Source organism: Lynx canadensis, chromosome A3 (genome assembly GCF_007474595.2).
Source record: "Lynx canadensis isolate LIC74 chromosome A3, mLynCan4.pri.v2, whole genome shotgun sequence".
Lineage (NCBI taxonomy): Eukaryota > Metazoa > Chordata > Mammalia > Carnivora > Felidae > Lynx > Lynx canadensis.
Genome location: NC_044305.1, coordinates 57,973,344 through 57,991,771, shown reverse-complemented (window position 1 = coordinate 57,991,771; position 18,428 = coordinate 57,973,344). Strand labels below are relative to the sequence as shown.

The 18,428-nt window shown below is 40.0% G+C and overlaps 1 protein-coding gene across 1 annotated transcript in view; it reads right to left on the bottom strand.

The window, feature by feature from the left end:
- RFX8 (regulatory factor X8) overlaps positions 1–11,833 on the bottom strand; it is a 167,709-nt gene extending 155,876 nt beyond the window's left edge. The window contains exon 1 of the mRNA XM_030310375.1: positions 11,772–11,833. The gene's annotated coding sequence lies outside the window, so the exon portion shown is untranslated. The remainder of the gene's footprint in view (positions 1–11,771) is intronic.
- Between the last annotated feature and the right edge of the window lie 6,595 nt (positions 11,834–18,428).

Below are 18,428 nucleotides of genomic sequence, written 5' to 3'. Positions count from 1 at the left end.
CTTTTCTCAGCTTCCTCTTTTTCCATAACTTTATCTTCTAGTTCACCTATTCTCTCCTCTGCCTCTTCCATCCGAGCTGTGGTGGTTTGCATTTTGCTTTGCATTTCCTTTAAAGCGTTTTTCAGCTCCTCGTGACTGTTCCTTAGTCCCTTGATCTCTGTAGCAAGAGATTCTCTGCTGTCCTGTATACTGTTTTCCAGCCCAGCGATTAATTTTATGACTATTATTCTAAATTCACTTTCTGTTATATTATTTAAATCCTTTTTGATCAGCTCATTAGCTGTTGTTATTTCCTGGAGATTCTTCTGAGGGGAATTCTTCCGCTTGGTCATTTTGGATAGTCCCTGGTGTGGTGAGGACCTGCAGGGCACTTCCCCTGTGCTGTGGTGTATAACTGGAGTTGGTGGGCGGGGCCGCAGTCAGTCCTGATGTCTGCCCCCAGCCCACCGCTGGGGCCACAGTCAGACTGGTGTGTGCCTTCTCTTCCCCTCTCCTAGGGGCGGGATTCACTGTGGGGTGGCGTGGCCCGTCTGGGCTACTTGCACACTGCCAGGCTTGTGATGCTGGGGATCTGGCGTATTAGCTGGGGTGGGAAGGCAAGGTGCACGGCGGGAGGGGGGGCAGGCTTAGCTCGCTTCTCCTTAGGTGATCCACTTCAGGAGGGGCCCTGTGGTAGCCGGAGGGAGTCAGATCCGCTGCCGGAGGTTTGGCTCCGCAGAAGCACAGAGTTGGGTGTTTGCGCGGAGCGAGCAATTTCCCTGGCCGGAACCGGTTCCCTTTGGGATTTTGGCTGGGGGATGGGCGGGGGAGATGGCGCTGGCGAGCGCCTTTGTTCCCCGCCAAACTGAGCTCTGTCGTCCGGGGGCTCCGCAGCTCACCCTCCCTTTGTCCTCCAGCCTTCCCGCTTTCCGAGCAGAGCTGTTAACTTATCACCTCCCAGACGCTAAGTCGCGCTTGCTGTTGGAACACAGTCCGTCAGGCCCCTCCGCTTTTGCAAGCCGGAGTCGAGGGCTCTGCTTGGCTGGCGAGCCGCCCCTCCGTCCCGGCTCCCTCCCGCCAGTCCGTGGAGCGCGCACCGCCTCGCCACCCTTCCTACCCTCTTCCGTGGGCCTCTCGTCTGCACTTGGGTCTGGTGACTCCGTTCTGCTAATCCTCTGGCGGTTTTCTGGGTTATTTAGGCAGGTGTAGGTGGAATCTAAGTGATCAGCAGGACGCGCGGTGAGCCCAGCGTCCTCCTACGCCGCCATCTTCCTGCGCCTCTCAAGTCTCCTAACTTTAAAAGGAAGAAGAGATCTTAGGGGAGCAATGCCATACAAAATCCAACATGAGACTGTTGTCACCCACAGTGAACACATCTACTAGAGAGCCACCAGTCTCAGTCCTCTAAATAGACTTGCCTCCTGGATGAGGATCTGTACTACTGGAATTCAGCTAGGCCTACATCATGACAGGAGGGAAGAGAACAAGCTCAGAATACCATCTTTAGTCTCAGGAAAATATTTGGGCAGCTGAGCTCCCTAAATAAAGCTGTCAGTCCTTAAAAGTAATCTACCCATGATTATCTGAGAGTTTACCTAATCGCAGATTATCTATATTAATCGTGTGTGTGTGTGTGTGTGTGTGTGTGTGTGTGTTCTGAAAATAGCCACGACAATTACCTACTATCCTACATGTTCTTATATTTTTACTAAGGTGAAATTCAATAACATATAATTAACTATTTTTAAGTATACAATTCAGGGGCGCCCGAGTGGCTCAGTCAGTTAAGCGACCAACTCTTGATTTCGGCTCAAGTCATGATCTCACAGTTTGTGAGTTTAAGCCATGCGTCAGCCTCTGCGTGGACAGCAAGGAGACTGCTAGGCATTCTTTCTCTCCCTCTCTCTCTGTCCCTACCTCCCCCTCTCAAAATAAATAAACTTTTTAAAAAAAGTATACAATTCAGTGGTATGTATGATATTCACAACGTTGTAAAAACTAGTTCCAGCTAGCTTCAAAAATTTTTCATTATCCCATAAAAATATGCCATACTCATTAAGTAATTACTCCTTACCACCACCATCCCCAAACACATGCCTGGTAATTTCTAATTTTCCAATCTCTATTGATTTGCTTATTCTGAATTTCTTATTTGCTTATTCTGAATTCCTAAGGAATGTTGGTCTATAGGTTTTCTTACAGTATCTTTGTCTGGCTTTGGCATCAGAATAATTCTGGCTTCAGAATGTATTAAAATGTGTTTCCTTTTCTTCTAAAATTTTGGAAGAGTTTGAGTAGAATTGGTGTTCAATTCCCTTTAAAATGGTGAAATTTGGAGAACTTTCAGGAAAGATGGCAAAATAGGAAGACCCTAAGTTCACCTCACCCATAGATACAACTAAATAGTACCCACATCACTGTAAATAACACAGAAAATGACCTGAAGCCTGGCAGAACAGACTCTTCACAGCTAAATGTAGAGAAAAGGCCACATCAAAGAGGGTAGGAAGGGCAAAGATGTGGTTGAGAGCTAAACAGACCCATGGGACTGTCCACAGGAGGGAAGGACGCCTCAGGCATGCAGAGGAAAGAAAGCCAGATCCTCACACTAAGTACCCCAGGCAAAAGGAACCTGCATGAAAACCAGAGGGCCTGAATTTCCCAAATTATTACAATCAACACCTGGAACTTTAAAACTCAGCAAGCTCAGCCCTGGGAGAACCAGGAAGGTGATAGGAAACTCAGTGCCCACCCTTAAAGAGACTACAACAAACAGCTCTGCTGAAATATAGCATAGAAGTAGCATTTAAAAAATGCCTGGCATATGCAAGAGGTAGATTTGTTTATTAATCTCAGAGCATGGAGGGGCAGGAATCCTTGGGAGCCTTCTTCAGGAACAAAGGAGCAGACAGGTGCCATTTCCTTTCCCTGTCCCCCAGCGTAGACACAAGGACACCTGCGGGGACCAGTGCAGTGCCAATGCTCTCTAAATAACTTGCTAACACTGTGCAACTGGCTCCCACATTTTCCTGAGGACATGGCCCCTCCAGCCAGGCCCTGGCTCCAGATCCTTTCTCATAGCAGACCTGTGCAATCCTTGCTAACACTGCATGTCCCACCCCTATATCCTCCTGCCATATGCCCTTGGCTGGAATCATATAGCCTCCCAAAACTGACAGGAAGAAATAGAAAATTTGAACAGACTGATTACCAGCAATTAAATTGAATCAGTAATCAAAAAACTCCCAACAAACAAAAGTCCAGGACCAGAAGGCTTCACAGGGGAATTCTACCAAACATTTAAAGAAGAGGTAATACGTATTCTTCTCAAACTATTCCAATTAATAGAAGAGGAAGGAAAACTTCCAAATTCATTCTATGAAGCCAACATTACCTTAACACCAGATAAGAACAGCACACAAGAAAGAGAACTACAGGCCAATATCACTAATTAACATAGATGCAAAAATCCTCAACAAAATACTAGCAAACTGAATCCAACAATACATTAAAAAAATCATTCACCATGATCAAGTGGGATTTATTCCCAGGATGAAGGGTAGTTCAACATTTGCAAATTAATCAACATGATACATCACATCAGTAAGAGAAAGAATAAGAACCATATGATCATTTCAATTGATGCAGAAAAGGCATTTGACAAAGTACAAGATCCATTCATGATAAAAACCCTCAACAAAGTAGGTCTAGAGGGAACACACCTGAACATAATAAAGGCCATATATGAAAAATCCTCAGTGAACATCATACTCAATGAGGAAAAACAGAGCTTTTCCCCTAAGGCCAGGAACAAGACAAGGATATCCAGTCTTCCTTCTTTTATTCAACATAGTACTGGAAGGCCTACCCACAGCAATCACATAACAAAAGGAATAAAAGGCATCCAGATTGGCAAGGAAGAAGGAACACTTTCCCTATTTGCAGATGACATGATACTATATGGAGAAAATTTTAAAAAGCCCACCAAAAAACTACTAGAACTGATAAATGAATTCAATAAAGTCATAGGACACAAAAGCAATGTACAGAAGAAGTCTGTTGCATTTGTATACACTAACAACGAAGCAGCAGAAAGAGAAATTAAGAAAACAATACCATTTACAACTGCACCAAAAATAATAAAGTATCTAGGAATAAACTTAACCAAGGAGGTTAAGACCTCTGAAATCTACAAAACATCTATGAAAGAAATTGGATATGACACAAAGAAGTGGAAAGATATTCCATGCTCATGGATTGGAAGAACCAATATTGTTAACATGTTTATATTACCCAAAGCAATCTACAGATTTAATGCTATCCCTACCAAAATACCACCAGCTTTTTTCACATAAGTGGACCAAATCATCCTAAAATTTGGATGGAACCACAAAAGACCCCAAACAGCCAAAGCAATCTTGAAAAAGGAAAACAAAACTGGAACTAGCACAGTTCCTGATATCAAGATACACTACAAAGCTATGGTAATCAAAACAGTATGGTACTGGCACAAAAATAGACACATGGATCAACACAGCAGAATAAAGAGAGTTCAGAAATAAGCCTGCAATTATGTAGTCAATTAATCTTTGACAAAAGAGGCAAGAATGTGCAATGGGAAAAAGACTCTTCAACAAATGGTGTTGGGAAAATGGGACAGCTACATGCAAAAGTATAAAACTGGACCATTTTCTTACACCATACACAAAAATAAACTCAAAATTGAATAAGGACCTAAATGTGAGGCCTGAAACCATAAAAATCCTAGAAGAGAGCACAGGCAGTAATTTCTCTGAAATCAGCCATAGCAACATCTTTAAAACAAAAGCAAAAATAAATTATTGGGATGACATAAAAATAAAAACTTCTGCACAGCATAGAAACAATCGACAAAACTAAAGGGCAGCTTATCAAATGGAAGAAGATATTTGCAAATGACATATCTGATAAAGGGTTAGTATCCAAAATATATGAAGTACTTATACAACTCAACACCAAAAAAGAAATAATCCAATTTAAAAATGGGCAGAAGACATGAACAGACATTTCTCTGAAGAAGACATCCAGATGGTCAACATAAGCATGAAAAGGACTCATCACACATTATCAGGTTAAGGCAAGTCAAAACCACAATGACATATCACCTCACACCTGTCAGAATGGCTAAAATCAAAAACACAAGAAACAAGAGGTATTAGTGAGGATGTGGAGAAAAAGGAATCCTCATGCACTGTTGGGAGGAATGCAAAGTGGTGCAGCCGCTGTGGAAAACAGTCTGGAGGTTCCTCAAAAAGTTGAAAATAGAACTACCCTATGATCCAATAATCACACTACTGAGTATCCCCAAAATACAAAAACACTAATTCAAAGGGTATTTGCACCATATAGCAACATTATTTACAACACCCAAATCATGGAAGTAGCCGAAGTGTCCACTGATAGAGAAGAATGGATAAAGAAGATGTTGTCTATACATACAATGGAAATTTACTCAGCCATAAAAAGGAATGAAATCTTGCCATTTGCAACAACATGGTTAGATCTAAAGAGTATAATGCTAAGCAAAATAAGTCAAAGTAAGATAAATACTGTATGATTTCACTCATATGTGGAATTTAAGAAAGAAAACAAAACAAATGAACAAAGAAAAAAGAGACAAATGAAAAACAGACTCTTAAGTAGAAAGTACAAACTGATAGTTATCAGAGGGGTGGCAGATGTGGGGATGGGTGAAACAGGTGAAGGAAGTTAAGAATACACTCACTTTTTTATTAAAATTTTTATGTTTATTTTTGAGAGAGAGAGAGAGAGACAGAGCATGAACATGAGCATGAATAGGGGAGGGGCAGACAGACAGGGAGATACAGGATCCAAAGCAGGCTCCAGGCTCCGAGCTGTCAGTACAGAGCCTGATACGAGTCTCCAACTCACAAACCATGAGATCGTGACCGAAGTCAAACCGAAGTTGAATGCTTAACTGACTGAGCCACCCCTAGAAGCCCCCCAAATACACTTATCTTGATGAGCATTGAGTAATACAGAATTTTTGAATCCCTATATTGTACACTTGAAACTAACATAACACTCTATGTTAACTATAGTGGAATTAAAATTTTTTAAAATCGTTTTAAAAATGTTTGGTAGAATGCATCAGTAAAGGGATCTGGTTCCATGCTTTTCTTTGCTGGGAGGTTTTTGATTATTGATTCAGTTTCTCTACTTGTTATAAGTCTGTTGAAATTTTCTATTCCTTCCTGAGTCAGCTTTGGCAATTTGTGGGTTTCTAGGTAACTTTTTAATTTGTTGGCATACAATTATATATAGTATTCTCTTTTAATCTTTTTAAATTCTATAAGGTCAGTCATAATATCCTCACTTCTACTTCTGATTTTAGTTGTGTCTTCTCTATTTTTTTCTTAGTTTAGCTAAGGTTTGCCTTTTTTTTTTGATCTTTTGAAAGAACTTAATTTTGGTTTTATTGATTATCTCAACTGTGTTTTTCATCTCTGTTTCATTTATGCTCACACTAATCTTTATTATGTTGTTCCTTCTGTTGGCATAGGTTTTTGTTTGTTCTTCTTTTCTGGTTGTTTAAGACCTACGTGTTCTTTTGCAATGAGACTTCACTGTCCCTTCATCAAGAGTTAGGGTCCATATCCTCTTATCCTGAATGTGTGGCCCTGTGACCCAATATGGCCAAGTGAATGTGGTGAAAGTTATGTTGGGTGCCTTTCAAGGCAAGGCCTTTAGCCATTGCAGTCTGCATTTCCTTCTTGAAATCTAGCTTCCGTACTGTGAGGAAGTCCAGGCAGCCATATGGAGAACCCACGTGGAGAACTGAGGACTCCACCAAGCTTCCAGCAGCCAGCAGCCACCCACACGGCAGTGAGGCCATCTTGGACCTTCTAGCCATTCCAGAGCCCCAGCAGATGCCATGTGAAGCAGTACTGCTTGATCAAGACACAGAATTGTGAGAAATGATAAATAATTCTTTTCTTTTAAGGTTATTTATCTATTTTGAGAGAGACAGAGAGAGCACAAGCAGAGGAGGAGCAGAGAGAAAGTGGGAGAATACAAAGCAGGTTGTGCATGGTCAGCACGGAGCCTGAAATAGGGCTCCAACCCATGAAACTATGAGATCATGACATGGGCCAAAATCAAGTCTCAGACACTTATCAGACTGAGCCATCCAGGTGCCCCTAAATAGTTACTTTCAGCCATGAGGCTTAGGGATGACTTATTACACAGCTGTGGAGGACTGAAACAGTAACCCCAGAGCTTCTCCTCCTACCGGGACCCCCTGAGCCAGAAGGTTCAGGGAGGATTGTGGGAGGAGATGGCTTCAAGTACTCTACGTGAGTTCTTCACATGTGCTCAAGCTGAAAGAGCATTTCTGAATATGAGAAACGCTTTTGGGTTGCTGGTAGAATTTGTCGTGTCTGACAACTGCAAAGGGAGCAGAGCTAGGAAGTGTGAAGTTCAAAAGCCACGTCTGCTGTTTGGTGGTTGGTTGTACGACCTTCAGCGAAACACTTCCACTCTCTGAATCCCAGTGTGTTCAATAGGAAATGTGGGTATTTAGCAGGGCCTTTTTTTTTTTTTTTTAAATTTTTTTTTTTTCAATGTTTATTTAAAATTTTTTGGGACAGAGAGAGACAGAGCATGAACGGGGGAGGGGCAGAGAGAGAGGGAGACACAGAATCGGAAACAGGCTCCAGGCTCTGAGCCATCAGCCCAGAGCCCGACGCGGGGCTCGAACTCACGGAGCGCGAGATCGTGACCTGGCTGAAGTCGGACGCTTAACCGACTGCGCCACCCAGGCGCCCCTAGCAGGGCCTTTTAAAGGATTTAGTGGAAAAACAGATTCAATGGGTCAAGCACGTTCAATGCTGCTATTGCTGATACTTCTCCATTTCCTTTTTTACCCCGCCTACAACATAACAGGAGTCCCACAGGACAGGTGAAAGTGGGTATGTTAAACCTTCGAATGATTTCAGCATATTTACCAGTCTTAAACCCGGAAACTGAAGGAGGGACAAAGTGCCTCAATAACCTAGGGAAAAATTTTTTGAGACTTTTGGAAATATAGCAGACTTGTTGAAACATCATAGAATCAGCTACATGCATCATGAAATATAAATTTATGATTCTAGTTTTTATCTTGAAAGGGATAAAATTGCAAATTATTTTTCAAGATTAAAAAAAATCAAAGATTAACTGTATTAGAATTAAAATAAAATATTTAAAAAATCAAAGAAAAAACAGCCTGTAAACCATGACATGGAGAATTACATTATATGACCTCCTGCCCTCACCACCACCTGACAAAACACCCCATATGTATGTATACATGTACGCATGTACGCATGTATATATGCACACATGCCTGTGCACACATGCGCATATGCACAATGTAATTGTGTGTGCATCTTTACGTGTGTCTTCATGCACGTGTGCGGTATAGGTGTGTATTTTACACTGCCCTAGGCCCAAGGGGCTGATGAATCATCGAAGTTAGGGAGTGAGAACACTTAGCCTGCCCTACCTCTGCCATGCACTTGGCATACAACCTTTACAGCAGATGTCTTTGGGGTATCAGCAGAGCTCACACAGTATACAATTTGCTCCCATCTCCCATCCTTACATGCAGCCAAGTTTCTATTATGAGAGGCCCCTGCCGACACAACAGCTAATTCTGCTAAATTGGACAACTGACCCACAGTGGACCAATCAGATTCTTTCCTCCAGAAACCTGGATTAGGGATTGAAGAGAGCCAGCCAATCTATATGTCTGGAACTGCAGTGTGAATGTGAGCGCTCTCTGAGAGCCAGGGCCAAGAACACCAAGCAGACCTAAGAAGTGTGGCAAAAAGAGAATTCCTGAGTTCTCCAGGGCTTTCTACAGCCTTGTTTCTAGCCAAGCTTTATCTGTCCCTTTGGATTCCATGGAATACCCCTGAATCCTTATAATAAATTCTATTTATGTGTCTGTTTGTTTGAAGTAACTGAGATTGGTTGCTGCTTCTAACCAAAACTTCCTTATAAGCCACTTATCTTCATTATGTTTCTATTTCTTCACTTAAAAAACAAGGAAGTTTGATCAGACACCTTCCTAGTTCTAATTTACATTAATGGTACCTTCCTGGAGCCTGACTCCAACATGATGCTAGGGTTTTGCTTACGTTTCGGAGAGAGGTGGGAAAAGACATTGCAATATTTTACTGTGTAAGTTGCTTCTCCAGAAGTTATACAAAGGTAAAAGCTCACTTCCTCCAGAGCATGCCAGCTAGACAGAGTTCATCTTTATATATATCAGATAAAGTCTATACTCACTAATGGAAATAAAAATGTCTGAGTGGAAAGGAATCTTTGCAAACAGAATCCGGATAGAATATGTTTTTTCAGATGAGAATTTGGGGTATGACCCCATAAACATAAAAACTTTCCTGTCTCTATATCTTTTATTTTTTTAGTTTATTTATTTATTTTGAGAGAGGCAGAGAGAGAGAAAGAGAGCATGTAAGAGAGAGCATGAGTGGGGGAGAGGCAGAGAGAGAGGGAGAGAATCCCAAACAGGCTCCATGCTCTCATGGAGCTCGAACATGCTGTCACGTTTGATGCTCAAACCCACAAACTGTAAGATCATGACCTGAGCCAAAATCAGTCAGACACTCAACTGACTGAGCCACCTAGGTACCCCTCTATATCCTTTATATACTCTAAATTATAAAGTCCTATAAATTATATATTATATAATGAATTACATACTTATATTGTTAAGTATGATTTTGTTACTATAAACCTTGTGTTCCTAATTCAATTAAATATTCTTCCAGAGTAGAGGTCAAAATGTGTACTTCATGCTGTGAATCCCTATTGTGCCCAGCCCCATTTTTGTTATGTGGTAGTTACTCTTGAAAAACATGCAGTTAAGTTGCATTCACCACCCAAATAAACCAAGGTTTAAAGATGCTCTTACCTCACTGAAATTCTTAGGATAAGTGTATGCCTAAGTGTATATATTTCCTGGCTAAAGGGACAATTGATTAAATAAATGAATGATGCCAACAAATATTCATTGAGCTCATGCTAAGTATCAGAAAAAGTATACTCACTCACCCCACCCCCAGGTGCCCAGAGCTCTTTTCTGCAAGAGCAATGAACAAGGAAATGGAGGTGAGCTATTTCTGACAGAGGTTTATCTATGCATCCCAGAAGAATACTTTATACCCAGTAAATGCCGTGTTAATCCAGATCACTGAAGAAACAGATGGGATTATATGTACAAGGATACATAAGGGGAAACACCTTGTGAGGGAAAATAGGAAAGAAGCTGAAAAGGGCTAGGAAAGCCACTAGACCATGATGCCAGTCTGACTCTGAGTGATGGAGAGCAGGGAGAAAGGCTGGATGAAAGTCTCCTGGACTGCTATGCAGTCTGAGGAAGGTTGAAAAAAGCCATAGGAGTCCCATGGCTCCCAGGAACAGACCTGCCTTGATATTGTGCCCAGCTCAGTCACTGACTGAGAGCAGTCCATGGGAGGCATGATCTTGGTGCAAAATGACGATGAATTTCAGAGTGGAGCAGCTGGGGTCCCTGATCAATTACACCCCCCGTCGTTGGCAATCTGCAATGCATGACCACCACAGATACTCATATTTTTGCTTCATTGAATTGATGATTTTACCTGAAAGAGCCACATCCCTCTTCTTTTCTTACAATGTCCATTCTCACCATGACAGAAGAGGTTATAGATCTCAAGAGGTCAGCAACCCTAGCCATTCAATTTTACAGTCTGAAAATCCCCATTAAGAAGTCCATTAGGAAGCTTCCAGGAGCCACGCTTTTTACAACCTCAGAAAGTTCAGATCATCTGACGAATGAGCATTTCCATGGTATCACCAAGATTTGTTCTCTGAGAAATATAAGGGCGCAACAGAAGTAGATATATGTGTGACAGAGAAAGACAGACAATGGCCTATTAAGAATTTGCTCTAGCTAAGCTTTCAATGTGAGTATTTCAGTACTTACCCTGTTTTGATTAAAGTGAAAAAAACAGAGATAATGCAGCCAAATTCACTTAATATCAAGTCACTAATATAAAATCTATTTCATGGATTTTTTTCATCCAGACTCTAAGCAATTTGGCAAAATTGCAATACAACTAGCCAAATACTCACTGACATCAAAACACCATCAAGATTAGCACTAAGTAAAAAACAAAACAAAACAAAACATTGCTTTCTGAGACTAAAAATTACTTGCTATCAACTAAAGCAAACAAAACTTATTAAAACTCGACATTTTGTTCTTCTCTCAGTGTGTTGGGTAAACACAACAGAACCATTTGAGCAGACCAGAATAACAGTATAATTTCTGTAGAATTAAAGGGCTAAGAACTTACCCCTGCTTTCATGATGTCATTTTCTTCTACTCTTATTTTTAGAAAACTCTATATACATTAATCTGGAAGAAGGAATCTAAATATATTTAAATGATGTTTTCTAGTAGTTTCTAGTAGGTTAAGCCAGACTTGCAAATGGCTTAGAAATAACAGGTTTAATAATATGTGCAAAAGGCCTATCTTTGACTGGAAAACTAGACCCATTTTATGTTCATATCTTATCTTCCTACATAGCTATGGCAAGAAAAATAAATTTTGTTCAAGAAAAAGCCATTTGGCTATTTTCCTTAGATCTGCATGCTCAAGTCTAATTTGGTCCAACTCCAATGACTACAAGAAGCCAAAGGTAAATTTATACATATAGCTTATATCAGCTCTAAAAATTACCTTTTGTTCAGAATTCTCAATGAGAACAGGGAAAAACCTCCTCCCAATTGTATAATTCCTCTTCTTTAGCATTTTCTTCTTGAATATTCTTTCATTCAGCTATTTGTTCCACATTTGCTGATTATAATATGTCTATCATTCTGATAGGGTCTGTGGAGGAAATAAAATATGGGAAACACATCTTTACTCTCACAAGATGTTCAGTTTAGTTGGAGAAATAAGACATATACATACATCCCTACAACACATAATGATATACAATCAGTGAAATGGAGGTTTAAGGCTAAGACAGAAATTTTGGCCCCAATTCTTGGGTGGCATTTAAGGTAGAGCTTGTGAAAGATGTGTCTGAGATGAAAGCAGACAAAGTATGTGCCAGAAAATGAGAAAACAATGAGACAGAGAGGGAAAAAAAAGGAACAGCATGACCAGTTTTGTTGAAAGCAAGGCCCATTTAGGGGAGTAGAGAGATATAAAACTGGAAAGGTAGAAGGGGCCAGACTGGAGAATTTTTAATACCAGCCAGAGAAGTCACTAAATACCAGCTGGGAAGGCAAAAAGGAATCACTAAAAGTTCTAACAGAGAAGTGATGTAAAAAAAATTTTAGGAAGCTGTTAATCTGGTAGGGATGTGCAGATTCCTAGAAGAAGCAAAAACAGAAACTAGAAGCCAGGAGGGTATCACGAGAATCAGAGCATGAAGCAAGGGGGCCAAGTTAGGATCATAGCAGTAAGAATGGAAAAGTGGGGTCTAAAGGAATAGCTACTAAAGAAGAATTGACAGGATGTGCTCAAGCAAATGGATGACAATGGCAAGAGAGATGAACTTGAAGATGACCCCTGTGTAAGCCTGGGCAATGGAACTTGACTATGCAACCAACAAAAATAAAAATAGTGAAGACAGAAATGCTAGTGTGGATAGAAGGAATGTAGATGGAAAGTAAAAACACTAAGTTTAACCTTAATCATATGGAGTTTGTGGTGTGAATAGTATGCCTGTAGTCACTTGGTAGGGAATATGGCACTAGAGTTCAGGACACAGGTTATGGGCTTGTGATTGTAACTTAGGAGTGAGGGGGAAGATGATTCCACAGGCTCACAGAAGGCCATGGAAATAGACAATATGTCAAGAGAGGGGAGCAAGACAAGAACAGAAAAGAGAGTTCAAGATAGAACTTTGGGAAGTGTCTCCCCTTGCAGATATATTTTCCTTTAATATGTTTGGGGAAGGCAGTCCCTGAAGTGTGATTGGCTCTCCATTATCATATTCTCCCCTCAGCTGCTCTCAGAACTACCTTGGGTTGCTTACACTGTTCTTCATCACTTGGACCTCTGTGTCTCCTGTTCTTCTTCAATAATTACACCTGGATATGGTGGTGATGGTGCAGAGATGTCAGCATGTCTCCTTTCTGGGGTATCCTTTATTTATCCATAAAACCACTCAAACAAGGCTCTGGGGCATACTGAAAACTTTATTAGAATTTTGGGAATAACTACAGGAAATGATATGAGGGAGAGAAGAAAACTTAAGTCTCCATGCTAAATAGATTGTCATATCCCAGAATCCTAGAGAAAAGAAAAAGCATTACTCCTTTCACAGTGTACATTTGACTTCTTAGTCTTGTTTTCATGACTTGAAACCTATCCTTCTATTTCTCTCATTAAACAAAAGCACATTTACCTTTTGCTTTTTCTGTGCAAATTTCACACCTCTATTCTGGACCCAGTGGATTCTCTAACACTGGATCATAATGGAACACATGGAACTCAGGGAGCACAGGAAACTACTAGGACATTTCCCAGAATGTGAGCTAGTCAGTTTAGGATAACAATGCAGGTGGCTTCAGGATAACAGTCCACAGAGGGCTTTCCTACTACAAGTTCAGTCCCTGTTCAAGTATCTTCATGGTGGGAGGTGGGGATAGCCCTCTAAATTGTCCTACAGATAACATGAAAGCACAATCTCACATGCCCTTTTCATGGACAAACAATTTTTCTCAGAGACAATGTAGTCTAAATACACATTAAGGAAGAGAAACATTTTCCTAAAGGCAATATAACCTATAAAAATTTCCCCAGTTTATTTGAAATAGCTTTTTAGATTGCTAAGCAGAATAATTTTTCCCATTTTTACTCCCCTATTCTAGGATGTGCCTATGGCCCACCTCTGAAACTCTTGGCTTTCTAACAATAGAACCATTTATCTTCCCCCAAAGACCTTGCAGAAACTCTGAAATTATAGTTGTCTTATAAGGAATTTGAGAGAAGTAGCCAGCTACAGTGGCAGAGGCATAATAGTCAGAAATGTAAAAGAATAAGGAAAATAGCAGTACAATTTAGGCCAAGAGAAAAAGAGATTTAGGGAGAAGTAGATCATAGTTTCATGTGCTCCAAAGAAATTAGCATAGAAGATAATGACAAAAGTCATTGCCAACCTAGATGTCATTGGTGACCATCTACAAAAGAGTTTCAAGAGAATGGGTGGGGGTGGAGGAGAAACCATAGAAGTTTTCTCTTCAGGAAAGAATACCCATGTAAAGAAGGGGGAAAAGGACATGACAGCTTAAGACAGTAGGAGATTGGGGGTAAGGTTTTATTTAGGTGAGAAATCCCTGGAAAATGTTATAAACAGGAAAGATTTAAGACAGGCTTGTCTCTAGTTGATGAAGCATGGTGAGATGGAAATTAGAGGAGATAGGAGGTAGAAAGCTGAAGCTATGTTAACAAGATTTGACTGATTTTATTTTCAGTCAAGGAAGTAGACAAAAATATAGAAAGATACAAAAACAAATAAACAATCAAATAATTTAAAACAATACTGAGAGAGGAGGGCATTGAGAAAGATATGTTTCCTCAAATGAACAAAAAGCCAAACCATCTGTTGGGACTGAAGAAGTGAAGTTGGTTTGGAAGTCTGAAGGTTGTGGCAGAGAACTCAATGGCTCCTACATGGAATTTGAGAGGAAGCAACAAAAAGAGTAGAATAAAAAACCACCAGACTTCCTTTACAGATAATTTAAACCAAACTTTGCAATGAGTACAATTAGAAAAGCTAACAAAATATAAAAATCAACTACTTGATGGTGATAAAGGCACTAAGAATTACCCTACTAGATTCAGGAGATAATCCAGAGAGGTACGCTTGATATTAGAATTCCTTTCCCCTTGGGCGTGTTTGCTACTTCCCACAGAGACATCTGAGCAGTGCTTTTGCCAACCTTATGGAGTGAGAAGTATAAAAGTAGGATCATAGAGACCCTGAAGATTAGGAAGGAGAAGGATCCCTAATGAATTTCCTGTGTTGTCAGTTGAGTCTCCACAGGACCATAGGAAAACTAGAAGCAAACTAAGACCACCAAAAATTGCAGCCCAGCTTCAAATCTTCTCAATTCCTGAAAGTGCATAATGTGATCCTGGATTGCTACATTTTTCTAGGAACCTGCTGGAAGCAAGTACAGATCTTCTTTTTTCTTTTTTAAATTTTTTAATGTTTATTTATTTTTGAGAGAGAGAGAGACAGAGCGGGAGCAGGTGAGTGGCAAAGAGAGAGGGAGACACAGAATCCGAAGCAGGCTCCAGGCTCTGAGCTGTCAGTACAGAGCCCAACACAGGGTTCAAACTCACGAATTGTGAGATCATGACTTGAGTGAAGTCAGACACTTAACCCATTCAGTCACCCAGGTGCCCTGCAAGTATAGATCTTCTATGGGAAAAAAATAATGTTATTCTAGGCCTCAAATGTTTTCTACAAACAAGTATTCAAATATTGCTTCTAGCACACAATGAGAATAACCAGACATACCAAGTATCCATGGATGAATTAATGGTTAAACAAAATGTTTACTATTATGGAATATTATCTAGCCTTAAAAAGGAAGGAAATTCTAACACATGCTATAACATGGATGAAACTTGAGAACATTATAGTAAGTGAAATAAGCCGATCACAAAAAGACAAATGCTATATAATTCTACTTGTATAAGGTACCTGGAGTAGTCAAATTCATAGACACAGAAAGTAGAATGGTGGTTTCCAGGGGCTGACAGGAGAGGGGAAATAAAGAATCATTGCTTAATGGGTACAGAGTCGCATTTCTGCAAGATGGAAAGGTTCTGGAGATGGATGGTGTTGATGTTTGCACAACAATATGAATGTACTTAAAACTGCTGACTGTATGCTTAAAAATGGTTAAGACAGTCAATTTTTTGTTAGTGTGTTTTAATAAAATAAAAAATTTAGAGAAGTGAAGAAATTTCTAAATCAAAACAATGAGAGAGAAATGAAGACATTCTCAGATAATCAAAAGATAAGAGAGTTTGTTGCCACTAGACCTGTCCTACAAGAAATGCTAAAGGATGCAGGGCGCCTGGGTAGCTCGGTTGGTTAAGCATCCAACTCTTGATTTCAGCTTAGGTCATGATCTCATTGTTCATATGTTTCAGCCCTGCTTTGGGCTGAGTACTGACAGCGTGGAGTCTGCTTGGGACTCTCTCTCTCTCCCTCTCTCTCTGTCCCTCCCCTGCTCACACTCTCTGTCTCTCAAAATAAATAAACAAACGTTTCTGTTAATAATAATAATAAAAGAAATGCTAAAGGGTGTCCTCCTGGTTGAGCTGAAAAGAAACTAGACAGTTACTTGATGCTGTAAAAAGAAATAAAGATCTCTGGTGAAGAGGCACTTGGGTGGCTCAATCAGTTAACTGTCAGACTCTTAGTTTTGGCTCAGGTCATAATATCATGGTTCATGAGCCCTGCATGGGGCTCCTCACTGTCAGCACAGAGCCTACTTGGGATTTTCTCTCTCCCTCTCTCTCTCTGCCTCTCCTCCATTTGTACACACATGCTCTCTCTCTCTCTCAAAATAAACAAATAACCTTAAAAAAAAAGATCTCTGGTGAAGGTAAATACATAGATAATTATAAAATCTAGTATTATTGTAATTTTGGTATCAACTCCACTTTTTAAAAACATGGTTTAGGGGCACCTAGGTGGCTCAGTCAGTTAAGTGTCCAACTTGGCTCAGGTCATGATCTTGCAGTTCTGGGGTTCGAGCCCAGCATTAAGCTCTGTGCTGACAGCTCAGAGCCTGGAGCCTGCTTTAGAGTCTGTGTCTCCCTCTCTCTGCCTCTCCCCCCACCGCCTCAAAAATAAATAAACATTAAAACATTTTTAAATAATAAAAAAATAAAAAATAAATTAAAAAAACATGGTTTAAAGGACAAATGCATAAAAAACATACTACTGGTCATGTACCATGTAAAGATGTAATCTGTGGCTTCTAATAATAGAAAGGGAGAAGGGAGCTACATACAAGTGTTGTGTGCTACTGAAGATAATTGTTATAAACTCAAATTAGGGTGCTATAACCTTAGGATGTTAAATTAAATCCCTATAGTAACCAAAAAGAAAATAGGTATAGAATATACACATAAGGAAATGAGAAGGGACTCAAACGCACAACAAAAATCAACTAAACACAAAAGAAGGCAGTGATAATGGAAGTGAGGGACAAAAAAAGCTATAATACCTAGAAAACAAATAGCAAAATGCCAAAACTAAGTAAGACCCTCCTTATCAGTAATTACTTTAAATATAAATTGAGTAAGCTCTCCAATCAAAAGATAAAAACTGGCAGAAAAGGTTTCTAAAAATGGATTCAACTATATACATCTATAAGAGACTCACTTTAGATCCAAAGACACAAATAGATTGGGATACCTGGGTGGCTCAGTCAGTTAAGTGTCTGACTCTTAATCTTGGCTCAAGTCATGATCTCATGGTTCCTGGATCGAGCCACATGCCGGGGTCTGTGCTGATGACAGCATGGAGCCTGCTTGGGATTCTCTCCCTTTCTTTTCCTCGCAAAATAAATAAATAAACATTAAAAAATTTTAAAACAAAAACAAAGACATAAATATATTGAAAGTGAAGGGATTGAAAAAGGTATTTCATACAAAGATTAACCAAAAGAGAATTGCGGTAGCTATACTAATAACAGACAAAATTAACTTTAATTCCAAAAGATTAAAAGAGAAAAAGACAGACAATATATAAATAACATTTTTAATACAGCAAGATAATATAACAATTAAAACATCTACACACCCAAGAGACTTTCAAAATTTATGAAGGAAAAACTGACAATTTAAGGAAGAAATAGTTTTACAATAATAGTTGGAGACATGAATGCCCTACTTTAAATAATGGACTGAACAACCAGACAGAAAATAAGTGAGGATATAGAGGACTTGGACAACACATAAACCATCTAGACCTAACAGACATACAGAATATTCCCTGCAACAACAGCAGAATACACATTCCTTCCAAGAACATGAGACATTCTCTAGGACAGACCATATGTTAGGCTACAAAACAATTCTCAGTAGGTTTAAAAAGGTACATATCATAGGGGTGCCTTGGTGGTTCAGTCGGTTAAGCCTCTGACTTTGGCTCAGGTCATGATCTCCCAGTTTGTGAGTTTGAGCCCTGCATTGAGCTGTCTGCTGTCAGCACAGAGCCTGACTCAGATCTTCTGCCCCCCTCTCTCTCTGCCCCTCCCCTGCTCGCTCACTCTCTCTCTCTCAAAAATAAATTAACATTAAAAAAAAAGATAGATATTATACACAGTATCTTCTTCAGCCACAATGGGATGA